This window comes from Pinus tabuliformis, chromosome 2_1 (assembly GCF_031772625.1).
Source record: "Pinus tabuliformis cultivar Carrire ecotype Pingquan chromosome 2_1, CPIR1, whole genome shotgun sequence".
NCBI lineage: Eukaryota > Viridiplantae > Streptophyta > Pinopsida > Pinales > Pinaceae > Pinus > Pinus tabuliformis.
In genome coordinates, this window is record NC_142299.1 from 551437027 (window position 1) to 551457718 (window position 20692).

Genomic DNA, 20692 nt, shown 5'->3' on the forward strand with positions numbered 1-20692 from the left:
TCCATCATTAGATCTAATCCCTCATCATCCGCTAAAGTTCATCCTTGGTTCAAATCCAGCAATGCACCATAACCCAATAACCTGCATACTAGATCTCACACTTATCAGATATTCAATACTTGCACACCCTGGCCTAATGATCTTCTCCTCCTTTTATAGTTTTAGGCCTTTCTCAATACCATGGACCAAAACCACTTAAGACCAATACCTTGGACCAAATACCTAGGGTCAATACCTCGGACCAGATACCTTGGACCAATACCATGGATCAAAATACCATGGACCAAATACTTCGGACCAAAAACTTAGTTTTCTGAGGTATATGCGCTTTTCCTTCTGTGAAAGTGCATGTGTACGTATACGCAACTTGTATACAGTGAACCTGCATGTATAAGCAGCTTGGTCAATGGTGAACCTACGCATACCTCTCTTTCTTCATTCTGTGAAGACTGATTTGTGATTCTTTGTTGTTCACCTGCTATATTGTGATCTTTCATCTGAGTGAGTTGCCATCAAGGACAATACCTGTATCATAATGCCAATAGTTTAAAAAAGATAAATCAAGGTCAGCAGAATTTTTTCTAAGAAGTGGGAGTTTTGTGACATCCAACCTCTAGTTGTGGATCTTTCTTGTGTATATGAGAAATTCTGAATATGTTAAGTTCCTATGTGAAGTTCTGAGTATGTTAAATTCCTATGAGAAGTTCCAAGTATATGAGTATTCGAAGTGTTGTGATTCGTTGAACTCTGTGCAAAGTAAGAGCTTTCTCTTTCTGTATCTAACTGTTTATGATCAGAAGAAGACTGAAGTCATCTTGGAAACTATGTAAGCATCAGCGTTGTGGTAAGTCATCCGAGCTGTGGTAAGGCATCCAAACTCTATAAGATTATCATTCTTCAAATATATTGATGATAATATGGATCCGAGCCTTGTGATCAATCCTAATGCAATGACAATTCATATGCGGTATTTATCTTTGCTATGCAAACATCTCTATGATCTATTGTGTGAGCTCATGTTGTGCCTATTTATGTAGCTCTTGTACAAACTTCCTATGGAAAATATTCTCTTCAAAGCATTTTGATATTAGAATCTCCTGATAAACATTATGGATATGCAAGCCTCTAAAGAATTGAAATTATGTGTTGTGCGAGCTCTATGGCTCCTTCATGTGAGCTCTGTGTCTAATCGCCCATCTCTGTGTTGAAACTTTTTGACTCATGACATCTAAATGATCTCTATGGTTTGATTGTACATATTATATATCTCAGTGATTCAATTTCCATGGCTTGCATGGGACACATTTGCAGTTTACTCCTTTATAGCTCGCATATGAAATACCTTTGGATATACGTTGATATTTCTGATGATAGTCCGTATAATATTAGTGATATGACATGAACCTTTGACATAGCAGAGATAGCAATGACCTGTACATGGCAGTGATGGCAATTCACATATGACCTTAACCCTATTTCTTATGAGTGAAAAATCTGAAATTCATGTTGATCCAAGCTACAACCAATCTACCTGATTTGCGGACTTAAGAGGCACTTATTCTCTATAGAGTGAGATTGTATATGTGGATGAGATCTGCTCAAATTCACTAATGGAGACATCCGAAAATTAAGAAGATGAAGATCATAGCCCTATGTCCTATAGTCTGGGCTCTTCTCTGAAATCTATTTTTATGAGCATACAGATGTCTCTACTTGTAAAGTCTATGAGGTTTGAAGGTGATGACATTCGAGCTCTCTGAAAGGTTTGTAAGAACTGAAGGATCATGTGTTAAATATCATGAAGAAGTCAAGAAGGATGATTATGCCCTCAAGCCCAATTTCTTTCAAAGCCTAATCTAAAGAAGGTTGCTCTATCTGATGGTCCTTATATATATATATAGGAGTGGGCGAATTTCACTAAATAAAGTCGACCTAGAAGCTGAGGAGCCAACTCTTATAAGGTTCAAGATCGTGTCACCTAACATTTAAACCATGATGGTTGGCTTTGTGTCTCAATAAAAGGACTATGTTTCAAAATCATCTACTAAACATGTTGCTTGACTCTCTTACGTAGCTAAGTACTGAATGCTTGAGAATAAGATGTCACATTGATGTTGTATCATGTAGTTTTGATTGTTGAAATCAAATAAAAGCAAGGTAGGAATATTAAGAATACAAAGCTCTCCTTCGTAGCTTGAAAGTCTGAACAGATTATTGCTAAGGATTTAAGACTTTTCTAAGGGTTGAAAGTCTGAATGACTGACCAGTTACTCATGAATGTTTTAAGGTTTGCTAAAATCCTTGTAAGGGTCTGATCAAGAAAACCCTTAGGGGCTAGTAAACCCTAGGATTGTCAATGAAAACCGTGAATTTGATGAAGTTTGCAAGGACAAGTGTCATCTGAACATTTGAAGAAAAACCCAGGGTGTTGAAAAGTTTTCTGACATTGGTTTGACTAGGGACCAATCCCTAAGTCTGATAGCAAGAATAATGAAGTGACTGAAAGAATTTTTTTTAAATCATAGCCTAAATGATTTATTAGGGTTTGGAGTCAAAACCATAGCAAATCAGATTGCAAACCTTATTAAGTCAAAAAGGGTTGGAAATGAAAGCCTAGGGCCTGTGTATTAATTGCTTTTGCTTAAGAGGATCTAACATCTTGATGATGAGATTGATTGGCAGGCTTGACAAGGCTTAAGATTAGGAGGGAGTTGTCATGAGCTCAAAAGACAAGTATCTTATATTTATTTTATTGTTTTAATCATTACTAACATTAATGATTGGATTGTTTATGGTTGGTAAACCCTAGGTAGGGCTTGGAGATGAAAATGGACCAAATCCTAGAACTAATTATGTTCGTTTGAAAGAAGAAACACTTACTTCTTGATGTTGATATGAACTTCTTATGGATGTTTATATGGACTTCCTGGTGCTGGTATGAATTTCCTATGGATGTTGATATGGACATGAACTTATTATGAATGCTGATATGGACTTCTTCATGTTGATATGAACTTCTTATGCATGCTGATATGGACTTCTTTATGCTGATATGAACTTCTTATGGATGCTGATATGGATATGAACTTCTTATGAATGTTGATATGGACTTCTTGATGTAGATGTGAATTCTTTAATGCTGATATGGACTTCTTGATGATGATATGGACTCCCTGAGGATGTTGATGTAGACTTCACAATGATGATGAAGTGGACTCCTTGATGAGGACTCCTTGATGATGATGTGGATTGGACTCCTTAATGATATGAATGATGATATAGATGATATGTATTGCTTGATGACTTCTTGATGTTGATGTGGATTTTGTACTATGGTGATAGTATGGTCAACTTCTTGATGATGACATGATGATGATATGGACAAGGTCAACTTTTGGATGATGAATTGGACAAGGTCAACTCCTTGGTTGTGATATGGATGATGATGTTCCTTGATGATGTGAATGTTAACTCTTTATGAAGATAAGAGTTGGGGTTTGAAAAGCCTAGTCATTAGGGTTTGGAGTTAAAACCCCATCAGGACAAAAAGACTCCTTAATGACATGAAATTTTTGATGATGATGCGGATTGCTTGATGACATGGGCTCCTTGATGATGTAAATGTGAACTCTTTGCTGGTATGGACTCCTTGATGATATGATGAGATTGACTCGATCTGAGAAGGCTAATATTAAGAGGAAGTCGACACACTCTCAAAAGATAAGTATTATCTTGATTATTTCTATTGATTGTTTCATTATGAGTCTCTTTGCTTGCTTGCTTGTTCTTGTTCTTCCATAGCCTCCTCGTGAGGATTGCAGGTACATAATGAAGATTGCCAAGGTGTGGCAAATCATTGGAAATAATGGAAGAATAATGTGACAAGAAGACTCATTATAGGCTCTATACTCAAAGGGAGCAAACAAGATCAACCTGATTGAAGCACGAAGGTGGCTAGAAGTTTTGAAGAGGGATGCTAATCTAAATAGACTAAATATGAACTCGTAATGTATCAATGATATATTTCTGACAAGGGCAAAGGACTTCTATGTAAGAAAGAGTTGTAAAGGCATGAGCCTAGTGATATCTTTGGCACAATGGACTACAGGTCCATCGACATCTCCTTGAATGATTTGAAGAAGCTGCAAGACTTTGATGTTGGACTTGGTTGATTTACTAATTGGTTCATTGATCTATCTGCTGAAGTCTATTGTTATCTATTGAATTCGATTATGATCTGCTAGATTCTACTATGGTTGTTGATGCCCTGCTTATGTGAGAAGCCACTTATTATCTGCTGGATTCGACAATGGATACTGACATTCGCTTCTGTGAGAAGCCACTTATTGTCTATTGGACTATACTATGGTTATCGATGATTGCTTATTTGAGAAGCCACTGCTAAGGTCTATTATTGTCTATTGATAGTTGTTGATGTTTGCTTCCGAGAGAAGCCCTGGTTGAAGTTGAATGAACATCTGAATGTTGTTGTTTGCTGAAATGTTTGATAAAGCACTGAGATCCACCATGGCTACATTTCTAATGTTGAACTAGTTGATGTTTATGTGAAGAAACTGGAATGATTAACAATCCCCTTGAAGAGGGAGCATTGATTACATAACATCCTAAATCTTCCTTAGGTTGTGGTTGTGAGACCAATGGATTGGTCGGGAAGATTGTTCCTCCCATAGGTTGTGTGCTATGAGACCTTGTGGTCCGAGAGATGTATTGATTTGATGATTCCTTTATTTGAGAGTCGACTTGAGTTGTTTAATTCATCTTGTAGGCCGACTTCAAGAGGAGTTTCGTGCTTGTCTTTTGGAGGGCTATTTAGACTTAGACATAGACTCATATATGTTTTAAATATGCTCAATAAGAGCTCTTCATACATTACATTGACTCTTTGACTCGATAATAAATACTAAGGCTCTCAATGGGAGCCACTAACAAATAAAACATCTTGCTCATGAAACCCATGTAGCAAGGCATAGAAAAATAATTTTATTTCTTTTATTTCATCATTTACAAAGATCATGTCATTATGAAGACTGAACCTAGTTATGTTTTACAACACTCCCTCTTAACTAGGGAGGTATTCATAATCGTACTTGGTCATTCTCAATCTGAATAATTTCTCATAAGAAGAATCGAATTGGTAACCCATTTGTATAGCATCATAGTCACCAACATTGTTTCCACAGCAAGGCGTTGACTGACAGTGCTATCTCTCATCAGATCAGAGCACAATGTTGGCGAGACCAATGACTATAGACACCTTCATCATTGTCTCTCAAGGTAAATACCTGCCTGAGTGTTCATTGAATATGACCTTCTAGGACTATTCTTATCTTGGGTTCCCAGCCCTCAAAGAATATTGGTCCTCTTGCCTACTCTTATCTTGGATGCCCTACACATCCTCAAAGAGCATCGGATGCCAAATGATTACCCAATCCTCCATTCTTTCTTCCCAAGTGAAGACAAGAATGTTGTGTCTATCTCTCCCTCTCAACTAGGGAAGATATGCCTATTCATATAAAGGAATGTACCCAAGCTCCCTCTAACCAGGGACTTGCCCAAGCTCCCTCTTAATTAGGGACTTGTCAGAGCTCCCTCTTAACTAGGGACTCTCCTTTTCATCAGCAGCTTCTTCTTTGTGGGTCCTTCAGCTGCTTGATCAATTTCTTTCCTTGATTTCATGAAATTCAGTCGAGCTTCTTCCTTGTAGGGCATTAGCCATCGATCACTTTCCTCCTTGGTTCATCATGTCATTCCTTTCTTCATGGAAAGTGGCCTTCTTGGTACATATCTGGAACCTTCTTCATATAGCTACTTCTTTTTCATCATGCTTCTTTTAGGAATTTCCATCCACCACATGAATGCTAGTTGTACTTGTACTTACAACTCTTGTTCCAGTAGCCCTGCATGAACTCATCTAGATTTTATTCAAGAAATCAAAACATAACATTAAATCAAATAGTACCTTACGAGATGGCTCTTTATCATGACATCTTCCTGTAGGTATCAGCATCCTGCATACATGTTGACACATCTCCCAAAGATATCCATTGTCAAGGGTCTTCATCTTTTTCATCAGAGTCTTCATATCTTTCGGGGAGATTTCCTAGTCAAATCTTCTTGTTCTTTTGGATGTTGATCACCTTTATCATGGTTGCATATCTCACGATCTCTTCCTCTTACACATTCCATTCCCAGGAGCTTCCAATCAGAGTTCCTTAATTGTAGTCAACCACCTCATACTTCATATGAGGACATATTATGTTGATTTCATCTAGTGCGACTTATGTCTTTTTGCATCCTTTTCAAAGGAGATCTTTTTCCCTTGATCATGCTTCTCAAGATAGAAGTAGTGATCCATGTTACCTGCAACCATACAACATGACTTTATGATATTGAATTCAAGCATACATACCTCATTTTACCTGTAGGTCATCTAGGCTTCTTCCAGCAACTTCCTTGATTGAAAAGATCTTCAACCGCTTGATCTGCTTCATTTCTCATGTCTTCATACCATCATCCACGAACTCCACAAGTTGGAATTTCTTATGAAATACTTGCTTCCACTCTAGATCTGTGAATCCTCTGAAGAGGATTCCATCAGAGAATCTTGAGGATCTTGCATATTCTTATTCAGCAGATGTTTCCCTTTTGACTGATGTATGATGAGCCTTGTCTTGCTTTCCTTCAATGTCCAATAAGGTTCCTAAGAGCCATATCCTTCATGTTTGACTGTCATGGATTTTGTTCCCTCTGTCCTTCATGATTCCCATGGTGATGTCACAAACTCTTGTTTCTAATGCTTTCATGATGCCATGATGCATCTTATGATAAGACCCTTTTGTGATGGATACCATCTCAATCATACTAGAGATCTGTCACTCCCTCTTTCCTTGGCCCTTATCTTTTCGATGACATGAGCTTTCTTTCCATAATCTTTCCATAGTATTGAATCTTAGCTATACTATTCTGTCTTGTTTGAGGACCAAACTTCCCTTTCCTTTCTGCAAATGTTTGAGTTCTTTAACCTTCATCACTTTTGCCCTCAAAGAGACCACAAGTTGTCGAATGAGGTAACTTTCTTGTTCATGAACATTTATTACCTTGCTTATCAGTTAGTGCATTTAAGAACAATGATGATTATCTTCTTATCATCTCTCCCAAATCTCCCAATTGAGATCTTATGAAGATATACCTTCATTCTTTGATACCTTTAATTTTGTGTAGATCAGGTCTAAGTGATATGACCTTCTTTACTACATTTTCAGAGAATATATCTTCTAGCATTTCATATATCTCTTTGATGTCTCCTCTCCTGCTACATAGGGATGAAAGGACCTTTGACTGATTTCATAAGAATCCTATGAGTCCCTTGATTTTTTCCATGCATTCAAACAATGCTTGACCTTTAGAGACTTTTCCATAGATATCAATGACTTTTTTTCGGGGGCTATATCTATCCTCCTTTCTTATGCAAGGAATTTCGAAGACCCATTCAACTTATAGATCTCCTTGCAAACACGAAGTCATTTTACCCAATAAATTAAAGAATGAAAGATACTCACTTGACAAGTGAAGATGACCTCTTCTACTTGATCACTTTGATGATGGTTGAAGAAGATGTATTAGAGCTTTCTCTTGGATGATCTTCTTTCAAATGAAAAAGCCTTTCTTCAATAGAAAAGGTTGCTTCTTTTGATGAGGATGATTTGTTGCTTCCTTGGATGATCTTCTTCTAGGGCAAGGAGATGATTCTTGCTTATTTTTATAACCTTGAAGATGACAATGCCTTCTCACCTTCAATATGCTTTGCCTTCTTTTGTAGTGTAGATCAGCACTGCTTCTAGGGTTTCGACTTTCTCCAAGATGATGTGATTTTCGTTTTTGAGGTCCTTCGAGCTACCTTGCTTTGTAGACAACTTGATGAGGGTCTTGGTGGCCTTTTTATGATGACTATGGAGACAAAATTTCTTGTTGTTGTAGACTGCTTCTTAGATCTAGGGTTTGATCGAAATCAAGGTTTGATTCTTCAATGTAGATCTTGATCCTTTTCTTTGATATCCTTCAACTTGCTTTGATGCCCTTCCTTTGATTTTAGCACCTAAGCTCTGATACCATGTTGAAGAATCTAGGGCAATTAGGGTAATAAGATTTTTCTCACGATGATAACTATTTGTCAAGTACTTTTTATTTTTTTCTCTTATTAACACAATCTTCACTTGAAATTATTAGAGTGTGTTTTCTTACTTCATCAAATAGTTACCAAAAGACACAAGAACACAAGATTTTGGCTTTCTGCCAGGGCCATAACCTCTCACTCTTTGAGAGGAAAAACCCACACAAATTCTTCTTATAGAGATTCCAATTGACGAATACCAAGACCAAGACCCTCGACCTAATAACCACTCCAATATCAAGACACGCATTCTATTGACGGTCCTCTTTGAGATCTTCATCATTGTCTGGATACTAAGATCTTCCTTGACACTAAGATCCTTTATTCTTGACACCGAGATCTTCATTGTTAACTCCGAGATTTTCATTGTTGTCTTGACACTAAGCTCTTCATCACAAAGATAATATAAATTGTAGTTACAACTAATTGTTATGTTATCTTATCGCACAGAGACAGAGGTATACTTCATTGTTCCATTACCGAGACTGTAATAGAGGTGGCATCACAGAATTTTCATAGCTATTGTTCTTACGAAACCTCGAAGAGGTTTCCGAGTTGCTTACTGCAATGATACCGAAGCTAGAGATTTTGTTGACTGTGCTAAAGGTTTGAGCCTATCATTGTTCTCCATCCGAAAAGATATTTGAGATGATGGCTGTTAATTTTAGGTATGTTCTATGTTGATAGCAAATTTACTTCAATTTTCCATATTAGCTCAATATCAATTCCAGATTAGCAATCACATTTAGCATGATAGTAAAATGCAGATAGAACATAAACATAAATCGCAGAAGACAAGCCAAGACAAGAGGACACAAGATGTGGCGCCAGCCAGGGACAAACCCCAATGTGGGGAAACCCTTGATCAATTCTTCTTATATGTTCTTCAATAGTTCAACAGAGAGAGAGATAGTACATATACATCAAAAGTCAACATTTTGACTTATCTAAATAAGAGCAGAGATCTTCTCTAAGAAGATGGCACATGAGGCAGTTGATCTGAACTCAGGTGAAGGCATACTGCTTCAACTGATCCTCCAAGGTGACTCCATCACCATGCAGCACCCATCACTGTGTTGCACCTCATCATCATGTTGCACCCATCACTGTGCTGCACCCAATCACTGAGTTGCTCTTCATCACTATGTTGCTTCCCATTACTGAGCAGTACCACATCATCATGTTGTACTCATCATCAACAAGTTGTTGCAATGCATCGTGTTGCTGCTATATCTACATGCCCATCATCACCATGTTGTACCATTGTGTTGCACCATATTGCACTACGTTGCACCCATCCTTATTGTCACCTATATGTTGCACCACTATCATTGTGCACTATGTTGCACCATTCATCATGTTGCACTAATCATTGTTGCAACTAAACATGTTGTCTCTAACACCAACATACCCTCATCCATGCTTGTTGTAAGATATATCATTATGTTGCACATACAGCATCCAATATGTTGCAAACTATTTACACTTATCAGCCTTAGCTACTTGCTATGGCTTGTAGCCTAGCAAAGCAGCTAGGCTATGGTTGTTTAGGCTTCTTTCATATTCAGGCAGCAGAGAGCTTCTCTAGGATAGCAACCAAGTCCTCTAATAGTCTTCCTTAACTGCTTCTAACAGTCCTCCTAAACAGCCTCTAATAGCCCTCCTAAACAATCCCTAATGGCCCTCCTAAACAGCCTCTAACAGCCCTCCTAAACAGTCCCTAACAGCCCTCCTTAACTGCAAATAAGTTCCCTCCATGGACTGCGTCTAGGGCACCAACATGACACATAAGACCAGTGTATTAGGGATCTCTTTAAGGGCCTAGATAAGGCAGTATGTGCAACATTAAGGTCTCCACCATGACTGCATTTAGGTCTGTGTTTAGGGCTTCACCTTGACTGCGTTTAGGGCTTCACCTTGATTGCGTCCTAGATCTAGGGCATGCGTAGAGCTAGGGCATCATCTTCTAGGAGCTGCGTAGATCCTTCTTACCCATGGCAGCATCTAGGGCAACTCTTCTTAGGGCAGTGTATCTCTTAGGATCTCTCCTCCCACCAAAACCCAAAGACAAGTGGAGAGGAAGAGATCACAAGAAGAGTGTGTGCAAATGACTAGCAAGCCACCTCTTTTTATACTAAAACGTTGAGCACAAGTGGGGGCAATTTGGTTGCTGGCCGACATTGACGAATTGTCCCATAACACAAATAAATTCATATCTCCATGAATACATGTCAGAATCGGATGATCTTTAGATCAATCCTACACCTCTCGATGAGAGGAATCCAAGAAAAATATCAGCTGCAATAAATAAAATGACCCACATGGAGTTTGGCCCTAGTTGCCAATTTTAACACTCCCTCTCAACTAGGGAGAACTCCATCAGCTGATCCATCTGCCAAACTGTACTATCTCTGCCATCAGTTCCCTGCACTACTTTGCTCTGCTCCGCTGAGCTATGAAGAAGAAGAAATGATCGAGAATGTATCATACCATCCTCTATTGAACTGAAGTCAGTCCCATATAAAAGAGAGTGTCTCATACCACTCTTACTGATCTGAAATCAATTCCAAATAAAGAGTGTATCATACCACTCTTATTGATCTGAAATCAGTTCCAAATAAAGAGTATCATACCACTCTTACTAATCCGAAATCAGTTCCAAAAGAGAGTGAGTTATATCACTCTTACTGACCCGAAGTCAATTCCAATTGATCCCAGATCAATATCATCCTAGCGTAGGGAGTACGGTAGTAACACGATGCATCCATTGGTACTACTATGGTCCCTATCCTCATTTCCCTACTCATTGGCCAGATGAGAGGTACTTTCCATGAGTCCCACACTGCATGGGTAGGATGTCTTGGTAGGAGAAGGATGGACCACTCATCATGCCTACATGTCGCCAGGGGTATCCCAGGGGAAAGCTGAACCACTCACCCTGAACACAGCAAATCACTAGGGGAAGGTTGAACCAGTGTTGATAATATCGCCGATTTTTCGGCGATATTCGTAAATATCGCGCGATTTTCATCAAAATGAAATTTCGGCTGGCAAAAATCGCGATATTTTCTAATTTCGAAAATCTCGCGAGAAATCCGAGATATCGCCGATATTTTTATAAAAATCGCGCGACGATGGTATATATCGCCGGCACAGTTTATAAAATAGGTTTTTGTTTACCGTAAGGGCGTCATTTTATTTTCGAGAGCTGGAGAGTCCGAGTGCGAACAGTGCGGAGGGTTTGAAGTTGATCTTTGGCTGCGAAGGAGGGTTTACATACACTGTACAGCGGCCAGCCTACAGGTATGCACGACGCACGTCATTCTATATGCATGTGCCATGGAGAGTCGAGAGTCGAGACTATATACGCAGTATTTTGGTCATAACCACAGTGTTAGTGAACCAATATTAGAAGAATATGTGAGTTGTTTTATGATTATTGTGTGTTATTTTATTAGTGTTTAGGGCTTATTGTTATGTATTATCAGTGAGATTAGGATCTGCAACAACTACTTCAGATCTGAAGTATGTGAAGGTGAGGAAATATGTCAAGTTAGGGAGAGGATTGAGGCTTGAAGCCTTGCGGCATTCCCTTTGTTGCTGGTATATTAATGTGATCCTTCAAATATCAATGTATAGACCCCAAATAAACAGTGAAACCCTTTCAAAGAGGAATGTCACACCTGAAACACAAACCTGTTAGCCTTAGACATATATGCAGCAATGAACAATCTTCTTGAAAATCAGTCTCTATGCCAAGACTTATGATGAAATCTTCGTCAAAATTTTACTATAACACCTGCAAACTTACACCAGTGATCTAAAACTCTCACAGCCAGAGGAGCAGCAAGCCAGAAACGCTAATAGTTAGCTCCCAAAATTAGTCATATTTGAGTTCTATTTAGTCAAATTATTAGGGGAACTTTATTAAGTTTTCAAGGCTTGAAAGCCTTCAGAATTTTTCTGCAGATAACCAAGTCGCTTCAAGCCCTTTTGCACCAGAGATAAGGCAAAGTTTCAAGCTTGGTGTTGAAAAGTAATGAGCCTTCTCAAGAGCCCTGCCAATTAAACACTGTTAGATCTAAAAATGTAATGCCGAGAAGAAATGACAAACCCCTTTCAAAAAAATCACTGTAAAATCTCTGCAATTAAATCAGGGTTAATATATAATTGATTCAAGTTTTCAAAGTGTGCAGCCTGTAAAAAATAAGACTTCGTAACACTGTGGTTATGAGTCATGACCAAAATACTGAGAATTGTTAGCCTCAGAAAGATTGTTAGTGAACCAATATTAGAAGAATAGATGGAGCATAATCCCATGTTTTGGCCTGAGATTAGGAAAGTTGCCTTCCCACTCTACCATATTGAAATCTTTCACAACAGTTGCCCTCCCACTCTACCATATTGAAATCTTTCCCAACAGTTGCTTATCCTCAGAAGATAGCATATAAGCCAACATTAGAAGCATAAATATAATTTATAAATGCTTTTATTATCCTCAATGTATACACTGCCTGTAGCAGCCAAATCGCAGTCCTCTAACGCTGTTATTGAATACATTTATATTTTATGATTTTAATGTCTTTTGACTCTTTTCTACATAGCTTGACTAGGGTCCTTTGTGTGAAGATTGCAGATTGTAGAACTTTGTTAAAGTTTATTCCATTTGTCTTTGAAGAATGAGGATTTGATATTGAGACCTGCACCCATGGAATTTCGTAAATTCGTATTACTTATTGAGTTATTAAGTTACTAATTCCAAAATTTTTTTGGTGCTGTAGGTTTCCTTTTGAGTTAGCCCACTACAAAATACAAATATGCCAAAAAACTTGGACCCATTTTGGGAGTATGGGATCCCTGATGGTGGGACAAATCGTGCATATCTTTCATGCAAATTGTGTGGGGACAAGATGACAGGGGGGGTTACACGACTGAAATACCATCTTGCTAGACTCCCTGGACATGATGTTGGCATTTGTAAAGTTTCTAGTCCGGAGCTTATACGAAAAGCTCTTGAGGCAATTGAAGAAAAGGACAGAAAGAAGGAAGAGGCGGAAAGAAACAAAGCTGAACGTGCAGGTAGATCTTTTGGGATATGTTCTCCTGATTTTGATGTTCAGGGTAGTGGCCCTACTGGCCCTAGTGGGAGGGGCTCCACAACTGGCACACCATCACATGCTAGCGCTACTGCTAGTGTGAATGCGAGGTCATCATTTTTTGTTCCACGAACAGGAGCTGGAGCACAACCTGGCATAAAATCGCTTTATAAAAAAAAGGAGAAGGAAGAAGCAGATAGAGTCATGGGGAGGTGTATTTATTGGAGCGACTTACCTCTCAGCATCACAAAAACCAATCCATTTTGGCAACCAATGTGTGATGCTATTGCTGTTGTGGGCCCAGGGTACAAAAGTGCCACATATGAGGAGTTGCGGGGGCCAATTCTTCAAGCAGAAAAATAGGACATCAACTCTAGATTGGCGGAGTTGAAACAGACATGGGAAGTCACTGGATGCACAGTGATGTCTGATGGTTGGACAGATAGGAAGGGTAGGACCCTTCTAAATTTCTTGGTACATTGTCCTAAAGGTACCATGTTTATTAAATCGTTGGATGCATCAGAACATATCAAAGATGCAGCAACGATATGTGAGTTGTTAGATGGGTTCATTCAGGAGATTGGTGTGCAGAATGTGGTGCAAGTCGTAACAGACAATGCAGCTAATTATGTGTCTGCCGGCAGAATGCTTATGGAGAGGCATCCCACATTGTTCTGGACTCCATGTGCAGCGCATTGTCTTGATTTGTTGCTTGAGGATATGGGGAAACTCTCCTTCATCAAGGAGGCAGTTGATATGGCTAGGAGCATCCCCAAGTTTATTTATAACCATGCTTTTGTTCTTAGCCTTATGAGGAGGTACACTAAAAACAAGGAGTTGCGGCGTCCTGCCATCACACGTTTTGCCACAACCTTTATTACTCTTCAGTCTTTGCTTCGATGTCAGTACGAGTTGAAGCAAATGTTTGTGTCTGATGATTGGCGTGCTTGTAGATACAGCAAGAGACCTGATGGGAGTGCCATTGCAAAAATGGTGTACTCTGAGACATTTTGGCGTGGAGTACAAGAAGCATGTGCAGTTAGCGAACCTATAGTAAAGGTTCTTAGATTGGTGGATGGAGAGAAGCCTGCAATGCCTTATTTGTATGAGGGCATGGATAGGGCCAAGGAGGCCATTCGTTCCTATTATGCAGACAAGGGTTCTGCTGGCCTTAATAGGCAGATGATGTTATGGGATGTGATCGATAATCGGTGGACAGGGATGCTTCATCGACCCATTCATGCAACAGCACTCTTCCTCAACCCTGCATTTGCATACAAATGCAATTTTCGTTTTGATGGCGAGGTGATGGAAGGGCTCCATTCCTGTATTGAAAGGATGGTACCTGATTCTGAGCTTCGTCGCAAAATCATCCGCGAGATACATAGTTATCAGGATTGTGTTGGCCTATTTGGCTTTGATGATGCCATTAAGGGAAGGGACCTCTTCATGCCACGTAAGTGACAAGTCATCACTCATTAGAAATTAGAAATTTGAATTTAATTATGTTTTAACTTTTAACTTTTAACTTTTAAGTTTTTGAATTTTTTATTTCATTATTTTGTTGTAGATCTTTGGTGGCGAAGCTATGGTGCAAGGGTACCAAATTTGCAAAATTTGGCTATACGAATCTTGAGTCAAACATGTAGCTCTTCAGGGTGTGAGCGCAATTGGAGTGTATTTGAGAAAATACACGCCAAAAAGCGCAACAGGTATAACTTTGAACTCAAGCCTTCAGTTGAGCAATTACACTTATTGTAATTTTTAATTTTTAATTTATGACCTTCAAGTGTCAAGAGTCAAGAGTCAAGACTCATTACTTTTTTTGACACTCTTACAGGTTGGAGTTCGCACGCCTCAACGATTTGGTGTATGTGCATTACAACATCCGACTTCGAGTGAGGCAAATAGAATCACCAGTGGATCCAGATGCCATTTCCTTAGACAATATTGATGTATTGTCTCTGTGGAGGGTGGAGTCTCAGGAGCCCATATTGGAGGAGTCACCTTCATGGTTGGAGGAGCCAGTGGCAGATGATCCATTAGAGCAGGGGCAGCAAGAGGAGGACTCGGAGTCAGAGGAGCAGCAGCACTTAGAGGAGGAGCAGGAGGAGCTGGAGGAGGACACTGCGGGAGCATCAGCATCAACACCATCTGCTATAGATATAGGAGAGCATAGCTCCATGCCTATCACTCATTATTTGACATTAGGTGCAGAGGCAGTGTCAGGGCCTTCTACTACTAGGGGCAGGCCTGACAAACAGCCCATCATGTTTTCCCGTAGAAGGGGGAGAGGGCAGTAGATAGATAGCTGCTAGTTTTATTTGTTATGCTACATGTAACTCATGATGATGAGATACTTTTATTATTATATGTGATGTTATTTTGTATTGGTTCTCCACATTTGAGTCCTTGAATGGACAATTATCAGGGATTAGCACGATTTGGTATCGCCTTTGATATATCATTTCTATTTGACATCATATATATCAGTGTTTTCTTCATATTTATGTGCCAATGTGTTTAAACTTTAAACTTTATTTCATGTTGTTATTGCTTTATATGTTTAAAAATCTGAAAAAAATGAATATATTATGCATTTTTTATGCTTGCTTTTGTTGTTTAAATTCTGAACATGAAGATGTTGCTTTAAAAATTAAAATAGTTTCTTGAGTGTTTGCTGGGCACTGTATAGTTATACTCATTTAATGCCAATTTTTTGTTTTTTTTGTGCCCTAGGTTTGAATTAGTTCACTACAAATGTCAAATATGCCAAAAGCCTTGGACCCATTTTGGGAGTATGGGGAGGCTGTTGGTGGGGCAAATCAGGCATATATATCATGCAACTTGTGTGGGACCAAGATGTCAGGAGGGATTACACGATTGAAATACCATCTGGCTAAACTCTCTGCATATGATGCAGCAGATGTGATGCCTTGTATGGTTTCTAGTGCAGAGGTTATACAAAAAGCTCGTGAAGCAATTGCTGAACAAGACAGAAAGAAAGCTGCTAGGGAGAGGCCAATGGTCTCAGATAGATAGCTGCTAGTTTTATTTGTTTTGCAACTTTTGCTACATATAAGTTTATAACTCATGATGATGAAATACTTTTAAACTTTTATATATGTGATGTTGTTTTGTTTGAGTCCTTGATTGGACAATTATCACTATCAGGGATCAGCAGGATATGTGATGTTATTTTAATTTTTGTTTGAGTCCTTGATTAGACAATTATCAATTTATCACTATCAGGGATCAGCAGGATTTGGTCTCGCCTTTGAAGTTTGATGTATCATTTCTATTTGACATCATATATATCAGTGTTTTCTTCATATTTATGTGCCAATGTGTTTAGTTCATGTTGTTATTGCTTTATATGTTTAGAAATCTGAAAAAAAATGAATATATTATGCATTTTTTATGCTTGCCGATATTTGTCGATATTTTCGCCGATATTTCCGATAAGATATTTTCCGGACCCTCGCCGATATTTTCCCGATACCGATATTATCAACACTGGGTTGAACCACTCACCCTATGACTATGTCTCAGCAGGAGAAGTATGAACCACTCATCCTGCCTACATAGCAGACCACTAGGGTAAGACTGAGCTACTCACCCTATGGTTGCTCATCGCTCCATGATGTACCCCCAAGCCCCCGGAGCTCCCAGAGCTCAATGTCCATGTCATACAGGACCCTTAGGAAAGTGTCTCTCCACGACTCCTAGTCATTCTCGGAAAGTCAAGAATTTGACCTTTCCCAAGGGTTTCGACAGAATATCGGCAACCTGCACATCAGTGTCAATGTGATGGAGCCTTCTTGCTCCTCGATGTACCATATCCCAAATAAAATGGTACTTGATGTCTATATGCTTGGAGCAATCATAGAAAACGAGATTCCTCAACAATCGAATCCCACTCTGGTTGTCACAAAAGATCGCGATGATATCCAATACGTGTCCAAACAGCTCATTGAAGAGCTTCCACAACCAGACAGCTTCACACAAGGTCATACTCGCAACTATGTATCCGGCCTCATCGGTGCTCAAAGCAACCAACTTTTGCTTCCTGCTCATCCAGGATATCGAAGCAGAACCCAAAGAGAACTAGCACCTAGAAGTGCTCCTGCGATCCTCCACACTCCCTGCCTATTCAGCATCAGAATAACCATGCAGCTTCACATTTTCCGCAGTGTATCTCAATCCATGAGAGATTGTGCCTCGAAGATATCTCAAAAGATTCTTGGCACCAATCCAGTGAAGCTCAACCATATATGAGCTCAACATGCTAACTGCAAAACATATATCCGGACGGGAGTTCACCAAGAACATCAATGCTAGTATGAGTTTATGGAACTCAAAGGCATTTCCCAAATCAGGTCCAGCATCACTACCACATAACTTCTGAAAATTAAGCTCCATCGAGGTAGTCACGGGCTTGCAGTTCATCATTCCAACTCTGGAACTCCCTCTTACTTTTGAAAATGAGAGGGTCTACACCTGTCAAAAAGAGGTCATCCTCATAAGGTACCAGTATGAGAGGTCTATCATCCATAACCTTTAAGCAATGGTTTGGATCGGCTTCACTCCTAGTGAATCTCAGCTTCATCAGACAGTTATCAATCCTCTCATATCAAGCCCGGGGTGTTAGCTCTAAATCATAGAGAGCTTTCTTCATCCTGCATACATGAGATTCCTGATCATGAATCTCAAACCCCTCGAGTTGTTCCAAACCTGTGGACTTGCTACATGAGGGGAATGGTCCCCTTGTAAGATTTTCCTTCGATACATCTCGGACATGTACCTTCATGCTCTTCTTGAATTCAGGCATCCCTGTCACCATTTGACTCACATCGGGTAGGGCTCCATAATAAGCAGACCTTCGGCGCTACAGAAGGGATGTGTCAATTGACATGGTCCCCAATGGACTTCCTGCAACTTGATACAAATTGCCAACCCTAAACCCAAGAATAAAAGCATCTTGAAAATTTCCTTTTTCAAACACGTACCTTTCCATCGATGAATACCACCTTGAAACCTTTGACTTCCATTGTCGAAATGGACACCAGGTTCTTCTTGAGATCAAGTACATAAAGAACTTCTTGTTAATGAATCGTGCTACCCTTATTCAATTGAAGGGTAGCATTCCCTACACCCTTTCCAGGATAGGTGGCATTGACTCCAAGTATAATCTCCACGATTGTTTCCTTCTTTATCAAATTAGAGAGAGCTTCCTTCTATCTGATGAAGTGGCTTGAAGCACTACTGTCAATAAGCCAGGTTCCCAAAGAGTCTGGAGGAGATGTAGTGGAGAGGGCCAATTTAAGATAATACTTCTTTAGCTTATCTGAAACAACATTTGATTCTTCATACCTGGAGTTCCTTGCTTTCTTTGAAGAGTCGACCATTTCCTTGATGACCTGCATTACCTGTTAATTGAAGATGTCCCGGGAATGGTTGTTATCATCATCAAGTGATCTGTCCCTACAATTCGGACACTCCTTCGCATAATGGCCGAACTTATTGCAAGCAAGGCATCTGCCTTTCCTTCCACCCTTAGATCCGAACTTCCCATTGAAGTGATCTTTAGGAAGGCCATCAGATGCTTTCGTTGCGCCACTTGGATAATATTCTCTGTTTCGAATTCACCCTCGGTGAATTTGAAGAGGGATGAGGAACCCATTGAGTCTTTTTATCCTTTCCAACTGTCTTCAATGATTGCTCTTTCACTCTTGCTTGGGCTTTGTCTTCACCTCGGCTCTGATACCATGTTAATTTTAGGTATGTTATATGCTGCTAGCAAATTTACTTCATTTTTCCATATTAGCTCAATATCAATTCCAGATTAGCAATCACATTTAGCATGATAGTAAAATGCAAATAGAACATAAACATAAATCGCAGAAGACAAGCCAAGACAAATGGACATAAGATGTGGCGCCAGCCAGGGACAAACCCCAATGTGGGGAAACCCTTAATCAATTCTTCTTATATGTTCTTCAATAGTTCAGCAGAGAGAGAGATAGTACATATACATCAGAAGTCAACATTTTGACTTATCTAAATAAGCACAGAGATCTTCTCTAAGAAGATGGCACATGAGACAGTTGATCTAAACTCAAATGAAGGCATACTGCTTCAACTAATCCTCCAAGGTGACTCCATCACCATGCAGCACCCATCACTTTGTTGCACCTCATCATCATGTTGCACCCAATCACTGCGCTGCTATTCATCACGATGCTGCTTCCCATTACTGAGCAGTCTGTTGCAATGCATCGTGTTGTTGCTATATCTACATGCCCATCATCACCATGTTGTACCATTGTGTTGCACCATACTGCACTATGTTGCACCCATCCTTACTGTCACCTATATGTTGCACCACTATCATTGTGCACTATGTTGCACCATTCATCATGCTGCACTAATCATTGTTGCAACTAAACATGCTGTCTCTAACACCATGCTGCATCCAACATACCCTCATCCATGCTTGTTGTAATATATATCATTATGCTGCACATACAGCATCCAATATGCTACAAACTATTTACACTTATCAGCCTTAGCTGCTTGCAGCCTAGCAAAGCAGCTAGGCTATGGTTGTTTAGGCTTCTTTCATATTCAGGCAGCAGAGAGCTTCTCTAGGACAGCAACCAAGTCCTCTAACAGTCTTCCTTAACTGCTTCTAACAGCCCTCCTAAACAGCCTCTAACAACCCTCCTAAACAGTCCCTAACAGCCCTCCTAAACAGCCTCTAACAGCCCTCCTAAACAGTCCCTCACAGCCCTCCTTAACTGTGAATAAGTTCCCTCCATGGACTGCGTCTAGGGCACCAACATGACACATAAGACCAACGTATTAGGGATCTCTTTAAGGGCCTAGATAAGGCAGTGTGTGCAGCATTAAGGTCTCCACCATGACTGCATTTAGGTCTGTGTTTAGGGCTTCACCTTGACTGTGTCCTAGATCTAGGGCATGCGTAGAGCTAGGGCATCATCTTCTAGGGGCTGTGTAGATCCTTCTTACCCATGGGAGCATCTAGGGCAATTCTTCTTAGGGCAGCATATCTCTTAGGATCTCTCCTCCCACCAAAACCCAAAGACAAGTGGAGAGGAAGAGATCACAAGAAGAGTGTGTGCAAATGACTAGCAAGCCACCTCTTTTTATACTAAAACGTTGAGCACAAGTGGGGGCAATTTGGTTGCTAGTCGACCTTGACGAATTGTCCCATAACACAAATAAATTCATATCTCCATGAATACATGTTGAAATCGGATGATCTTTAGATCAATCCTACACCTCTCGACGAGAGGAATCCAAGAAAAATATCAGTTGCCATAAATAAGATGACCCACATGGAGTTCGGCCCTAGTTGTCAATTTTAAAAATGGCAGTGATC

At 39.7% G+C, this 20692-nt stretch overlaps 1 protein-coding gene and 1 long non-coding RNA gene across 3 annotated transcripts in view; one reads left to right on the plus strand and one right to left on the minus strand.

Annotated features, from left to right (window-relative positions):
* LOC149201549 (NPL4-like protein B) overlaps positions 1-20692 on the minus strand; it is a 108408-nt gene that overhangs the window by 18352 nt on the left and 69364 nt on the right. The window lies entirely within an intron of this gene.
* On the plus strand, positions 14735-15235 carry LOC149201550 (uncharacterized). Its single transcript, XR_016253874.1, has 2 exons — positions 14735-14999; positions 15128-15235. It is a non-coding gene; the product is annotated as an uncharacterized LOC149201550 (long non-coding RNA).